The sequence below is a fragment of the Saccopteryx leptura genome, chromosome 3, assembly GCF_036850995.1.
Source record: "Saccopteryx leptura isolate mSacLep1 chromosome 3, mSacLep1_pri_phased_curated, whole genome shotgun sequence".
NCBI lineage: Eukaryota > Metazoa > Chordata > Mammalia > Chiroptera > Emballonuridae > Saccopteryx > Saccopteryx leptura.
This window is the reverse complement of record NC_089505.1, coordinates 40049102-40064581: the sequence shown is the minus strand read 5'-3', so window position 1 is coordinate 40064581 and position 15480 is coordinate 40049102. Positions and strand designations below refer to the sequence as shown.

General features: G+C 34.6%; 1 protein-coding gene and 1 long non-coding RNA gene across 20 annotated transcripts in view; one reads left to right on the top strand and one right to left on the bottom strand.

Moving 5' to 3' along the window:
* The window catches only part of TRDN (triadin), a 415240-nt gene that overhangs the window by 231971 nt on the left and 167789 nt on the right, over positions 1-15480 (bottom strand). The window lies entirely within an intron of this gene.
* LOC136398834 (uncharacterized) overlaps positions 1-15480 on the top strand; it is a 46760-nt gene that overhangs the window by 375 nt on the left and 30905 nt on the right. For 2 of the 3 annotated variants that reach the window (XR_010750056.1, XR_010750055.1), the window contains exon 2: positions 415-676. This is a non-coding gene — a long non-coding RNA (uncharacterized lncRNA). Of the gene's footprint in view, positions 1-414; positions 677-843; positions 1289-15480 lie in introns of those variants that run through there. The other variant, XR_010750054.1, reaches the window with a different exon arrangement.

The window sequence follows — 15480 nt, the reverse complement described above, 5'->3', positions numbered from 1 at the left end:
CTAAAATCATAGAAGTTGAGAGGGATCCTAATGTAGAAAAAAAATCACCTTTTTCTCATTTAACTAAAAATATTCAAGTGATAAAATAGGGCAATAAAAGAAGGTTAAAATTCACAGGCCTTTTGATCTTGAACAGGTACATTTTCTCCTGCCAAAATAAATGACTTGCAGTTAAGTAAATAATGGGACAAAGGGAAAATATATTCAGTTTTGTAGAAGCTTGAAAGGCTCCCTTAGGTCTCCGGGCTTATTATGAACTGTATAAAAACCCACAATCGCTTCTGAGTGCTTCCTTGTCCCAAGTGATTTTTTTAATTAACCAAAACCATCCAGGCTATGAACTGTAAACATTAACTAACATATGATTTCATATGAAATGCTTGCAAAATGTTTTATCATTAATTTTCATTTCAGGAACTCCTCCTGTGTGGTTCGTTTTAATCTGGGAATCAGTGTGGGCACATGCGCCTTCGAAAATCTCACTGACAACTAGATATTATCAAATGTCAGCAGACCTGCCTGCTTACTGGAAGTTTTCCTTTTTTAGAATTCATCAAAATGACTTCTCTCCGGTGAATTGTGGGTTAGCAAGCGGAGCGATCTGAGCCGCATACACCACATTTTGTGGTGATGAGAAAGGCGGAATTCCAGGCCTAGACCCTCAGGTTAACAAAAGGTTAGTCTCCATTCATTAAAGGAGTTTCTTCAAGTTAGTAGAGCCAAATGATTAATTCTTGAGCATGTTCAAGTATATATAAAAGCAAAGCATACTGTTTCATAATATATAGTCCATATATCTAGAAAAATACCAAGCTATATTATTATTACTTTTTTTCCTCATAGCACAAAGACTTGATAGAAACACAGTGCAACAGGAAACTTCCTCTTTCAGCAAGCAGAAAAAAACGTAAAGGTGGGCATACAAAAAATTTTGCTCTATATTTTTCCCCCAACTAACATTTAATTCGTGCTTAATGTTTGCCTGGAACAATCTCAGTTTTGGTATAAGTCATTTAATCTTCGCAAGATTCTTAAGGTGTAGGTATAATTTTTATTTTGCAGTTTGAAAACAGAGGCAAATGGGTTCAGACCATTCAGCTTCTAAGAGTGGAGCTGGATTTCCATGCAGACTCTAGATTTGAGATGTTAAAGTTCCTTTTAGACTAAGGCAATCAAAGCATCATCTAACAAAAGAGGCTCCAGGACTTCAGCTGGGAAGAAACAGAGAACTGAAGCTCCCACCCTGTTTCCACCTTCTTTCAGTGTCAAAGGGCCACCTACTTGGAAAGGTTTGTTCCCGTCTTGCTTGAGAGCTGTCTTTGAAAAAGTATTTCTAAGGATGGTATTGTAATTTTTCAAATCTAGAGAGAGTCTAGATTTAAAAAGAGTCAATTAAATTACTAATGCTCAAAATACAAGTGACTATGAATATAATTCAATAGTTTCTAAATACTCAGGCTTTCAAAAATGCTTTCATAGCATTTTGAGCCTGTATTATCTCAGCTGATTTCTCCTGTTAGACACTTCTGTGAGAAGTAGTGACTTTATAATAATCTTTTATAGTCTTAATAGTCTCTTAAGAATTAATTAAAAATATACAAATTCTTCCCTAAAAAATTATTTATAATATACATTATAAAATATTCTTAGATTATCTTGGAGGATTTATAATGTCATTATTCTATTTATTTTTTATGTTAGTGAACACTTACATGCACCAACACTGAAGGACAATTAAACACCCACCCTGCCTTCAGAACATTTCCAAATATACTGAGTGAAACAAACTTACAGACAGATCATTATAATGCAGTGTGGTGATGGGGCAAAAAATATATACAGAAAGGATGTTGTAAACAGATTCCTGGAAAAGAGAAATTGTAATGTGCATTTAAAGTCCTAAAAGGAGCTCTCTTTCTATAGATAGGAGGAGGAGAGGAATGGATTGTAGGTAGTGAGAATTTGGTGGGGGAATAACGCTAAAATATGTAGAACTAGTAGGACAAACAAACTGGTGCTTCTTCAGTATAAAATACAATATCCAGTTTCTATCAGAAATTCTCTCCAACTATAATTGATTATATTACGCTCTCCAACAGGGCTGACTACATGATTGTGAGGCAGTGGATGTGGTAGGGAAGTAGGAAAACAAAAAGAAAGAAAATGCTAGATGGCTGTCTGCTTCTATGCTGAGAGTGAAAGGTAGCCCTAGCAAAGTAATTATTTCAGGACACGTGTTGCTGTGCTGGGGGCACCAAAATAAAGTGGGCATGGCGTACTTGAGCATGACACGTGACTCTAGTACTGACTTCTAGAAAAGTCTTTCTTTATATCCAAATAATATCAGAAAACACTGTTGAAAGTAGCAACCACTTTTCTTAATGAATGGGTATATTATATATCATAAAAATATATAATAAATAATATCAATATAATATATTAATAGAATTTTATAATGAAATCAACATTTAGTATAGAGAATTTATGCTTGAAATTGAATGGATATAATTGAGAGTTTTAACTCTATCACTTGTTATCTGTGTAAACTTGAAAATTTTATGAAATTTCCAAGCATCAGTTTATGAAATAAGGATAGTTTTAGGACAGTTATGAGAATTATTTGATAAAGCAGCCAATACATAATAAATATTTAAAGTCTTAATTCTTTTACCAATAATGCATTTATAATTTATATTGCATCTATTCTCACAAGAGAACTTGAAATAAATTTTTGAAGTAAGAAAAAGACACAACAGATAAAATAAAAATGTCAAAAAGAACAGAACTCACAGGAAAAAATATTATGATTTTATTAGGAGTATATTCCTTTGGAATTCCTGAGGCTTGTTACTCTCTGAAGGCAAGATTTAGGTTGTTGAAATTTACACTGGAACTTTAAAAGTGCCCTTCATTTTCCAAGCTATTACCTCAAAATTCCTCTGACATTCAAACATAGTAAATTGTCTTTATTTTTGTTCCATGAGTGATTTTTGCTTATTTCCATAAACTTGAATGACATATTTGTAAGCTGACAATATTTTATTTTTCTTAGTTTTTGTTTTTTTTTTTATTTTTTATGGAAGTCAATCTGATTGCTTAGGGTTTAGTCAAATTTCCCTGGGTATAGTGTACAGTGTGAATTCCTTCTAATGATGTAAGTCGGTGTTTTCTTTACATTGCTAGTAATAGTGAATAGAATTACTTAGAATTTCATTTCCTGTGGATGGTTATGATCTGAATTCAGATCACCTTAGGTGAAAAAAAATGCTATATGAGAGTTTAATTTGTTTAGTTTCTTTATCAAAAGAGATTCCCTGGTTAAAAACCATTTCTAGACAACTGCCTTCTAAATCTTGAAACAAATGTTGAAGATATTATTTTTTCTCTACCCCTTGATATTTTATTTCTTGAATGTCACTGCATTTTCCTAGAGATACTGAGTATATTAGAAGACTATAAACTCTTCAAAATGCCTCAGTAATGCAAGCAATGACTGGTGATAGATCCTGGGAATGAGAATCTGTCACTGTAGTAAGTGACCATTGATTTAAAATCCATTTAAAGTTTTTAAAAACACAAAATGTGAAATTATTATAAATTCCTATCTCAACTTGTTCTCTCACTTCCATAGAAGGCATTTGTAAATCCAGGACTAAAGGTAAAATAAGAAGACATGAATTTAGTAAGAAAAATGATAGCCAAGTTTGTTAAAGTAATAATATATTACCTTTATACACTTGAACAAGGTTTTCAGACTGACTATTTTTGAAATATGTAGAATAATGTTTTTAATATTTAAAACTGAAATACTAAAATTCAATGAAAATATGATTTTATATGTTTGGCTGAGATATGTGATTGTGTCAGCATCCTTCCTTAAAATAAGGACATCTTGACCTTCAAGTTTCCTTACTGAGAGTCTTTTGCTCTTGCTTTGTACTTTTGGACCACTTACAAAATGGAGGGAGGGAGCCAGAGGGATTTGAGGTGTCGACCTTGTCTCTCCCGCTTTTGTTTAATTAAACGAGAGGCAGGGAAGCAGAGAGACAGACTCCAGCTTGCACCCCTACCAGGATCCACCTGGCAACCCCAGTCTGGGGCTGATGTTCCGCTTTTCTGAGTCTGCTGCTTTGTTGCTTAGCAACGGAGCTATTTTGGAGTCTGAGGTGAGGCCATGGAGTTATCCTCAGCACTCAGGGCCAACTCACTTGCACCAATTGAGCCATGGCTGCAGGGGTAGGGGAGAGAGAAGGAAGAGGGAGAAGGGTGGAGAAGCGGATGGTCGCTTCTCCTGTGTGCCCTGATCGGGAATCAAACCTGGGACTTCTACAAACAGGTTGACGCTCTACCGCTGAGCCAGCTGGCCAGGGCCCACTCCTCCCTTTCTTAATCTCATCTATCTCAGGTTTGCAAATTTGCCTGTGGAAAGGTAACCTCACTAATAAAGAATCATCCGAAGAAGTTTAGGATTTCTAGTAGTTGGGTGCATCAAAGAGGTTTTTATTGTAGTTATAGACACCTTTATATTTCTCCCTTGTGAACTGTGAAATTCTATGCATGCACTTTGCATTCTTTGTACTCCATATTGTGGAAGGGGCAAACAGTAAAGAGGCAATTATCACTTAAGTCTCGGTTGTTTCAAGGCAAAATAAGAACACTAGTGTCTTCTCCAGCTGAGTTATGGTATGTTTATGTGCATAACCATACCAACGAGATCACAGAGGGTCCACAGTGAAGATAGAGAAACACCCTGTAGTTATGGAGCTTACATTAGAGACTGAAGAGACAGGTGATAAGAGAGACCCTTTAAGACCTCATACAAAGAAACAGTAGAAACATAAAAAACAGGGTGGTAAGGCAAAAAATGGTGGGGAAAGGGAGCATGCTCTGGATAATAAAGCATCCACAGAGTAGGATTCGACCCAATATATGGAACTTCGTGAAAATTAGAAAAACATGCCCTCTCTGGATGCGTACAGTTCCTGGTGGCAATTTCGGCCAAGAGGACTTGCTTGTGCCCCACTAAGAGTTGGCTCATCCCTGGGCAGCAGCAGCCCCATTCCGGGAAGGCTGTCTCTGGGGTGGGGACGGGGGGAGCACATGCCAGGCCTTTGCGGAAGTACGCAAACTGCACAGTAGTGCGTAAGTATGAAGGGGCCACACTTCAAGGCAGACACACTTGAGCTCTATCTTGGGTACAAGGAAGCAAGCCTCAGGAAGATCTCTGATAAGAATTTCTCTGACAGGATAAAGCAAGTCAAAAAGCCTAAACTAGGAACCAGCCCGGCTTTCTTGAAGGTCAGGGGGCTGGAATGTAGACACACTCCTATTGGAGCACTTGTGAAGGGCTTAGGATGATATATATGTGTTTCAAGGATCACTGGCTGTTTGTTCTGTGGACAAAATGACGTTTGTAAAGAAAAGGATATGAAATGCAGCAGGATATCAGTTGGAGACTATTGAAATAAACCAGGTGTGAGATGCTGTGGGCTTAGATGAGGTGGGTCGCAGTAGAGATTCAGTCATGCATGCAATAAGTACTGTAGAGGACCTACTAGTTCTAGACATTTTCCTAGGACATGGAGTGATAGGAGAGAACAGTACAGACAAAATCACCTTATTCATGGAGCTCAGATGCTATTGGAAAGAGATAAAGCACATCAACTAAATAAGTAAAATGGAAATAAGTATCCTATTTAAAAATGTATCAAGGAAGGGTAATAAGAAATGCTATTCAGAGTAATAAGTGGCAATTTTAAATATACGGTCAATGAAAAAGATAGAATAAGTGGATGAATTCAGAGTACATTTTGACTTAAACTCAGTAGGACTTTTTAATGAATTTGATATGAGAAGTGAGAGAATGAATGACAATTTGAGTTGAACATCTGGAAATAAATGAGAATTATAATATCCAGATAAAGGCAGCAAATTTTCCATTTACCCAGCTAGATGCTGTTTATGGACTAATGGCTTAGTTGTTTTGTCACTTGAATTATGAGTTCTCAGTTAAGCACACTGAAGAAGAGGACACAATTACTTTATTGGGTTATTCTAATAGTGTATCTAATGATAATTATTTCTTAGATTTTTTCCATAATTTTAGAAAATTTTAAGCAAATGGATTATTTAGTATAAATTGGCTATGCGATTCCACTATAAGGGTGTTTAAAACACCAAGAGCTTCAACTTCTTAGATCAAAGATCATCCTCCAGGCCAAAATGTTTCTACTGTCAAAGATTCTTTGCCTCCTCAAAAAAGCTACCCTAATATTTCCATGTGTTATTATATATTTGCATATTCACTTTGGTGGAAAGCAAGGAAAAGTAGCCAAATTCATATTTCATACATTCTTTTGATTAAAAATGATAAAGGTAACATTTCTGTTTTTTTTTTTCTTTTTCATCTACAATTTATAAAGTAGAAAAAAATTCCAGCGAACAGTCTACTAGAGAAAGAAAATATGATTGATTCAATGTCATATTATTGTTCCGTTTATTTTTGTACCTCAATTATGACAGAATACTTTATGTTGGGACTTAACAGAAATAGATGCAGAGAATCATTAAATGATAGAGCTTTGAGATCTAGAAGAGACCTTTGGAATCAGCTGTTTCAACACCCTTATTTTTCAGATGGGAAAAAATGGTCTCTAGAAAGTTAAGTAGCTTAACCAAGTCCTGCATTGAAATTGAATTTAAGATTAAGGTTTTTATCAGTTTATTTTATTTTTTCTATTTATATAATACCTATTTAGAAGGTCAACACATGACAATTACTTTACCTATTATGATAAATGACTCATAATCTTTGGAAGACCTCTAAATATTCACTTCCTAATATAAAACATGATAAACTTTTCTTCAATGGTCATGTTCTGTGTAACCTTAATTAGACGCTGAATTAACTTCAAGTGATTCATCAAAAAGACTCAGTACATTAATACTAATCTCCTTACTTGATCTCATTACCATAATTCTAGATACACTGTCAACTGGGATGCTTTTACAACCTTCAGAATTACTAATTCTTCACTTTCCTTAAATATATTTTTTTCTAGTTATCTGAACAATACTTCTTTCAACCCACACCAAATCATATTTGTACATAGGGTGAGGCCAGGAGGAAAGAGTAAAGATACAGAGAAATAGGTAATATTAATTATATGTTTCTCTTTTAGAACAAAGGCCAAAGTTGGTAGAAAAAATGATTTATAAGACATATTAGTTGAATTAAAGTTTTACTTTAAAAAGGTATACATAAAACTATCTCATGTGCTTAGAATGCAAATATGTATCCTGCTTGCCATGGAACCATCCAATGAGATGTCAAATATCTGTAGGATTTCAAATTCTCATTGATAAAACTGCCTAGAACTTGGCTAATTCTAGCAATTCCTCAAAGCTTAGCCATTTTATCTTACTTGATTCTCTTATCCACTCTCTGACAACTCTTTATACTCCCACAATGCCCTGTGTACACTTCATCTTCTGACTCTCATTTATTTGTTTATCTACAAATCTGTTTTTTTCTTATTCCTTTTTTAAATCCTTAGTACACTATGAACACTTGAGAACAGAATCTGAAACATCAATATAAATTTGGTAAAGGAAAATAAAAAAATTAAAGAAGAAAATGAATGAGTGAATAAATGAATGTTACTAAATGCTACTCTGTTATGCTGTTCTAGAATATTTGAATATGAACAAATTGAACTATTGTTTAGTTCTTGACTGAGTATAAATTTCTCCCAACAAAATACATAATAAAATTTGTTTATTTTCTTTTTTTCAATAGTTTATAATTCTAGACAAAAGTATTCTTTTTTATTTTTCTGTGAGAAACTTTACCAATTTATGTCTGGATGAAGCAACAAGTTTCCATGAAAGTGAAATATTAATGCATTTATACATGGTTAGTTGGAAAAGCTGAACTAAAAGCCCAAAGATGAAAAAAGTTTGGTTATTAACACTTGATTAAGTTATATAGCTCAATCAAAAAAATATTGTACCATTTGTGACCCTGGCCGGTTGCCTCAGTGGTGGAGCATCATCCTTGCATGTGGATGTCCCAGGTTCGATTCCCAGTCAGGGCACACAGGAGAAGTGACCATCTGCTTCTCCATCTCTCCTTTTCTCCCTTCTCTTTCTCTATATCTCTCTCTTCCCCTACTGCAGTCACCATAGCCATGGTCCAGAAGGTTTGAGTAAGTTGGTACTGGGAGCTGAGGATGGCTCTATGGCCTGCCTCAGGTGCTAAGAAGAACTCAGTTGCTGAGCAATGGAGCAACGACCCAGAAGGGTAGAGCATCGCCCCATAGAAGGCTTGCTGGGTAGACCCCAGTTAGAGTACGTGCAGGAGTCTAGCTCTCTGCCTCCCTGCTTCTCACTTAAGAAAAAATAAGTAACATTTGTAATATATTCCGAATATCTACAGGTCCCCTCAAGTGAAAATTTTATGTAAATTATCCATTAAGGTATGTTTTAGCTAAAAGAAATCTCTACCTACAGATGCCACTTCAATACTTTTTCACTTCAGAGATGCCTGAGAGTTCCCTGAGAACAATGAAACTCAAAGAAGTTGAACAACTACCCAAATTCATCCCAGTGACGTATAAGTGAAACGCATGGATGTGGATTCCCAATGGATTGTTCCTGGCACAGCAATATGTTGTTTTGTGTTTGTGTTTACTTTAGAAGGAGCATAAAGGGACAAGTTAGAACAAAAAACGTGATGAAATTTATAATCGTGTTAAATAATTTCAATTAGTACAGACAAATATTATGTTGTTATTATGCCTTGATATTCTCTGGTTAATTATATCATTTTATAATAAAAGAAAACATCTTAAATGCAAAATTTTGTATTATAGTGAAATGGTGTTAAAATGGACACTTTAACCTTTGTTCCATTTGAAAATGATTTAAAATATGAAAAATACATATTTTCGACCATCAATTACATTAACTCCAAATTAAAGTTGTAATAATTTTTTTTTATTTTTGCATAGAGAGAAAGAGAGAGAGAAAGAGGGACAGACAAGGACAGACAGGCAAGAAAGGAGAGAGAGGACAAATATCAACTTATAGTTGTGGCACTTTAGTTGGTCATTGATTGGTTTCTCAGACGTGCCTTGACTGGGGGGCTCCAGCTAAGCCAGTGACCCCTTGCTCAAGCGAAGGGGCTCAAGCCAGTGACCCTGGACTTCAAGTCAGTGAACTTGGGATTTTGAACTTGAGTCCTCAGCGTCTCAGGTCAACACTCTATCCACTGTACCACAGTTTGTTCAGGCCAAAGTTATAATAAATTTAAATTAGGTCTTTGAGATGCTGTTTTCCAATGTCAAAAATATCTAAAATTCTTTACCAAAATTGGGATTTCTGCTCCTTAAGGTACTGAATGGTTGGAGTAAATATAGGATAAAAATGGCCCATCTTAATAGAAATAACTTTTGTCCATGGTAAATATTGAATATATTACATTTATGTTTAACAAAATAGAATTAAAAATGCATAATTTTTAAGGACAATCACAAAATTTCAATATATTTTTGAGCTAAAATCTTAGGTTTTATATATCCCTTAGCATGTTCCATCATTTCACATTTTAATAGTACATTGACTAATAAACAATAGGCTATTACTAATTCAGTTTAATTAATCATTTTTGTTAATATAGAAGTATTAATTCTAATAAAGTCAGTGTTTAATAACCAGTTAATTTTAGTATAACATATACCTAAATATGAGTAGCTTTGATGTTATAGTTCTCAAGTCAAAATCTAATAGTTCAAATTTTATACATATTTAGTATTACTTTCAAAGACCCAACCCATTTTAATAATTAACAGACTGAAAATCAAGCCACAGCAAATTATTAATCATTTAGAATGTGAGTAGTAATCAGAAAGGTGAGAAAATAAAATATGGTTCCTAAAACAAAATTACTACATTTGCAAACATTTTAAAGGAAATTATAAGTAGAGTAAAAAATTCATTTCTTAAGAGGTAGAAGGCTTAAAATTTTTATAAACTGACTAAACGTGGAGAATAAATAATGCTACCTTCCATATTGTATCTTTCCTTGTTGTTTGACTTTAGGATCCTACCAAAGGGGTATTGACAGAGAGCTACTGGCACCGTAAATTGCTAAATCAATTCCCAATACTAGACTCTGTTGTTTTCACTCTCAGTGGCTTTAGGACTCAAACACAACCATAGAAATCAATTTACTCTATGTTCTCTTCCATCAATTTTCTGTCACTCTAAACATTAAGAATAAAATGCACTTAAGAAACTAATAATAGAACTGGGTGATATTTTATCAGGCCTTCTGGTCAGCTTAATTGACACCTAGAAATTAAAAAGTAAACCAGATCCAAGATTCCTTCAGTAATTTTAGTTACAAGCTGTTTGTGCTCGTGAGTTGGAACCACAGTCCTCTGTGCTTGTGGTTTCCACGCCAGATTCCTTTCACTGACCAACAACAATGACAGCTAAAAGTTCTCAGCAGGTTTTCTGCATTCTTTGGCATTGTATTGGAATGATTTAGGACCGCATGTCAAATTCACATTCAAACGGAAACAGAAATTGTGTTTATTAAATTATACCACTTTAGAAGACAGAGTGAAGAAAAAAGAAAAAGAAAACCTAAAAGGTGGTTACACCCTTATGGTGTAAACATACTGATGTCAGGCAATGTGACAAAATTTTACGTCTTCCCTAACATTCAATGTCCTCATCTTTGAGGTAGACACCCCTCATGGTTTGGTGAGAAATCAATGATATGATTCACGTCCAGAGCTTAGCATAGTGCCTGGCATACCATTAGCACTCAGTAAGTGTAATGCCTTTCATCATCATCATCAATGTTGTCACCTTTATCATCTCTTATAGTCCTCGAAAATCCTGAAAAGGGCATTTAGAATAATGTGTGGATGACTGCTGAGCTTTTCTCCAGCTCTAGGTAAAGCATATTAGTCAAGGTTTTTTGTGAATTTCCTTTTCCCTATCCTCAAATCCAAGTAGATACTTTTTTTAAGCTATTAGATGGCATTTGTAAAACAGTGCTGCTTCTCTATTATACAGGGATCTCATTCATATAAAATAAAATCAATTAGGCACTTTCCAGCCACCTCATTTAGCTATTTTCACACTACGCCGGACTTGGCAAAGGGAAGGGATTTTGCAACTGTCCGATCTTTGTCTCTACCTGTGGGAAAATGTCTTTCCTTTTTCTTTCTTTTTTTTTAAATTGCCTCTGACACATGCAAATATTCCGTGTTCATAAGCAATTCAAAGAGACATGAAAACCCTAAGAAAGAACCATAGTGCCAATTAAAAGAGAACCTTCTGGTTTTGAAATGTATCTCAGGGAAAAAAAGGGGGAACTTGACATTTTATTTTAGGGGGAAATTTTCTACTGGGTGCTTTAATAAAGATGATAAAACACAACTTTTCAATTACAGGCATGTAACAAATTTTCTGTTTCAATGCTTGTATATAATAGATAAAGGATAAAATAGGAACATAAAAATAATCAATATTTAGTAGGCTTAACACCATAATTAAATTCACAAATATATTCTCACTTGAATGACACATTTGAAAGTCATCCAACTTCTTTTCCTGTTTTAAATTGTGTATAATTGATATTATTTTGTCATTTAAAACAATACAGACTGCTTATTCAGTGGCTGCCAGGAGGCTATTTATAATTATACAAAAAATAGTATTCCTCAGGAAGGAATCATTATTAATGTAATTATTGTCAGAAATAATATAAAACAGAAAAGGTTTACATCTTATATAACTGCCATATGAGAGAATAAGTCATCAGTTTGTTTTTCACAGGGTGTTTCAATATGACAATTTGGTCATTTTTCTATTTTTCTTCACTTTCTATAAGAGATTCCAATTTTTACAATAAGTTTTGTCTACTAAACATGTGTTTATTACCAAAACACTGTGCATGGTTTCAATAGAAAGTGGTTTGTAGCTGACAATTTTTCTTTCAGGAAAGGGGCATATCAATTGTAAAGCAGAAATATTGAGTAAAATAACAGAGTGGGGATATGGGAGATATATAAATGATTAAGGGTAAATGACAAAGGACAGAAAATGAAGTATAATGAGGTCTAATTTGAAAGGACACACAGTGGGGCATAGGACATCTATTTGGTGAGATGTTACTTTGTTCAGTTTTTACTATGTATTGATTTCTCACTTGGTATTGTTAATTTTAAAAGTGCACTTAATTGTATCACTACATTTTTCCCTCCTCTTGCAGTGAAAAAACTGACCACCTACATAGGAAAAAATACTGAACTTATTGAAGCAATTAATAATAGCAATAACAATAAAGCTGAAGATAAGCATTGACAAAATACAAGGACTGGACCTTTATGAAACCTGTCCCAACTTCTGTGGCCCTCTCTGCTCTAGACATATACAGTGAGGAAAATCTGCATTATATGATTCAGTGCTTAATTAGTATCTTCTCCCATTGCCCTCTAGCTGCTTTATAGTGTTTTTTGTTTTATTATAATCGCCTCTACCTAGATTGTTACCTCCTGCTTTGAAACTCATGCTATGATCACTAGCACTGAATATGTACTAGGGATTCAGTAACTGCTGGAAACTGATTAATAGAATGACTTTGAGCAACTGGCTGTTGATAAGGATATAAATACCAAAAAATATTGTCTTCAAATGTAGAAGAACTATTACAACTACATGGAAATACCTGTGTTATTGCCTCAACATAAAATGTTTTAGAAAACCAAAATGTATACTATATTGAGCTAGAACAGCAGACATAAAACTAATAATACCGTACTGAGCAACTGATTCAACAGTCTGCAGATGGTAACATTAATGTTAATATTGCAAAATTCATTATTGTCATCCTGCAAAAACATCCCATACAAGAAAAAAAGCTATGGATGAGAAATATTTGTTTATCAAATAGGTCTTTTTGAAAGTTGTTCATTTAAAATTAGTTATACAGAATGAATAAGGAGCATATTATTTCCATGTATTTATTTGAATTGTTAAAACATCCTAGAATCTCTCTTCTTTATCTACTGGGCCTCCAAATGAACCTTAGAATAGCACTAGGGGAATAGATTCACATAATTACTAGAATGCTTTTTTAATCTGCACTCTTGCATATAAAGTGACAGATAAGATTATTACAAGACATGACACATTAATAAATAACACCTAATTAGTTTGATAATTCTTTGATGAAGCCTTAATTTTCCTTGTTTCTGATGCAGTAATTCAAATTACTCTGTATTATTTGTTCCTTTTCAGACTATTTTAAAACCTGCTTTGAATAGTCCCAGTAGGTTACCTGAGGAGGAATTTATTCTTGTCTTGACAGCAGGTCCATGCCATTAACAGTGACAAGGCTAGACCAAAACAACACTTTCCTGAAAACCCTCTCAGCAAAGATATTCCTCTAGCATCTGATACCTCTTTCAAAAGGGTAGGAAACAAAATCCTGAGAATATGAGAAAAATTAAAGCTTAGGCCTCATTTTGGTCCCTTTAATGTCCATAGAGAAAGTAGAGCCCTAAGAACATTCTATTGTGGGAGAGAAGTCTTACTGACTTGCTCTCTCACGGGCCTACAGCCTTTTACCTGACGAAGCATCCTGAGAGAGCAGTAGTAGCAGCTTGGGAGAAATCACAGCCACTCAGAAGGGCTTGGATCTATTCCTGTGTACACTCCAGCTATTTATAAGAACTAGAATGTTTAATTGATTGATTGAGACAAATAGGAAAATCTGATACATTTATCTTGAGCAGCTTCCACAGACTTCAAATAATCAGATGGTAGCTCCCACGGGGGCTTGCCAAGCCTAGGGAATATGCACGCCAGTAATTAAGTGTAGGCTCTCTCTCTCTCTCCCTTTTTCTGTCCCTTCTGTTTAATTCTGTATTCTGCCTGAGGTTTTGAGGTTTGTGATGCACACAGCAAACCTGGCTTTGTTAATTCTGAGCCTCTCTGGCTTAGAGATAGTGCCAATAACTGCTTTAAGAATCTTGGTAAAAGGCCTATTTGCATGCTTAGAAACCTGTCAACTTTTTAAATAACAAGATTATTTTTAGTAATGAATAAAGAGGAATACTCTGGGATGATCATCAATAATTGTTTTTCTGCGGGATAAATATACATTATTAATCTAATTTAATAAACATGTATCTGGCAAGGTATGAGGCAGTAGGGATTTAAAGGCTAATGTTTCTTGAAGGTTTATGCAAGGCAAAAAAGCAAGACATTAAGGAGAGAGTGATAATGATAAATGGTAATTTAATCAGAAAGATATAGAGAGTGGTGGGTACAAAACCCACAAATTTGCTATATTCGGGTACCGCACAACCTCACAACCACTATAAACTTAAATAGAGCTTATTATACTTACTCTAGTTAGGTAGTGTTTTAACTGTGTGTGTGATATGTATGTGTGCATGAATTAATCCACGTGTTAACTCTTGAAAGTAGTGTCTATTATCCCATTTTGAAGAAGTCAGCACCATGCATATTTGTTAGCTGCTATATCTACAGAATCTAGCATAGTTCTTAGAACTGATTCAGAAGACGTGTAAATCAATCTCATTATATGTATGTAATGCAGGATTTTTTTAAATAATACTACACATCTTCTCTACACAGTGTTGTGTGTTCATTTCCCAACTAAATCTCAGTCCATCACCATTTACCCCTCTCTACCTTCTTCCACCTCTCCACCACCTTCCAGGAATCACCACTCTGTTGTTGGTGTCCATGAGATTTCTTTCTCTTTTGTCTTTTGATGTTCAACCCCTCTAACCCCTCTTCCACATTTTATAGTCACTAGAACCAAGGCTAGAGAAAATCAGATGGCTAAACTGGGAAAAATTGGTCTGGTAGGTTAATTGTTGATGTGGTCCTGAAAAAAAGTGTCTTACTCTCCCCAACAAAATTCTATCTGTAACAACTCTTAGACAGGCGTTGAATTAGTAAATAATAGCCAGTGCTCAGAGAACCATGGATGCTTATGTGCAATTTGACCCTCGGCTCATGTATTCTTCAACTTTGTTATTATAAGATAGAAGAAGAAATGGAGGACTAAGACATTGGTTAACTTAACTAAAAAATAGTATTCAAGCAAGTAGTAGGGACTTGATTTGAAGTTACTTCAGATTTGCAGTCCAAATCTGGAGTCTTTGTGCCCAACCACTTGTTCTCCCTGTCTGAAATGTCTGTGCATTAGATGACAACCCCTAAATAGAGAAAATAAAACAATGCAAAACAACAACAGAAATCAGCAAAGGTATGAAAGGAAGTCTTGCTCCATTTTAGATTATAAATAGGTCTGATCCTAGTATTTCCTTACTGAACTGTGTTTTTAGTAAATTGTCACACATATTTCACTGTTCTCATTTATGTCTAGACCTCATTTAAATTTCTACCAAATGTATGAACTTAAAT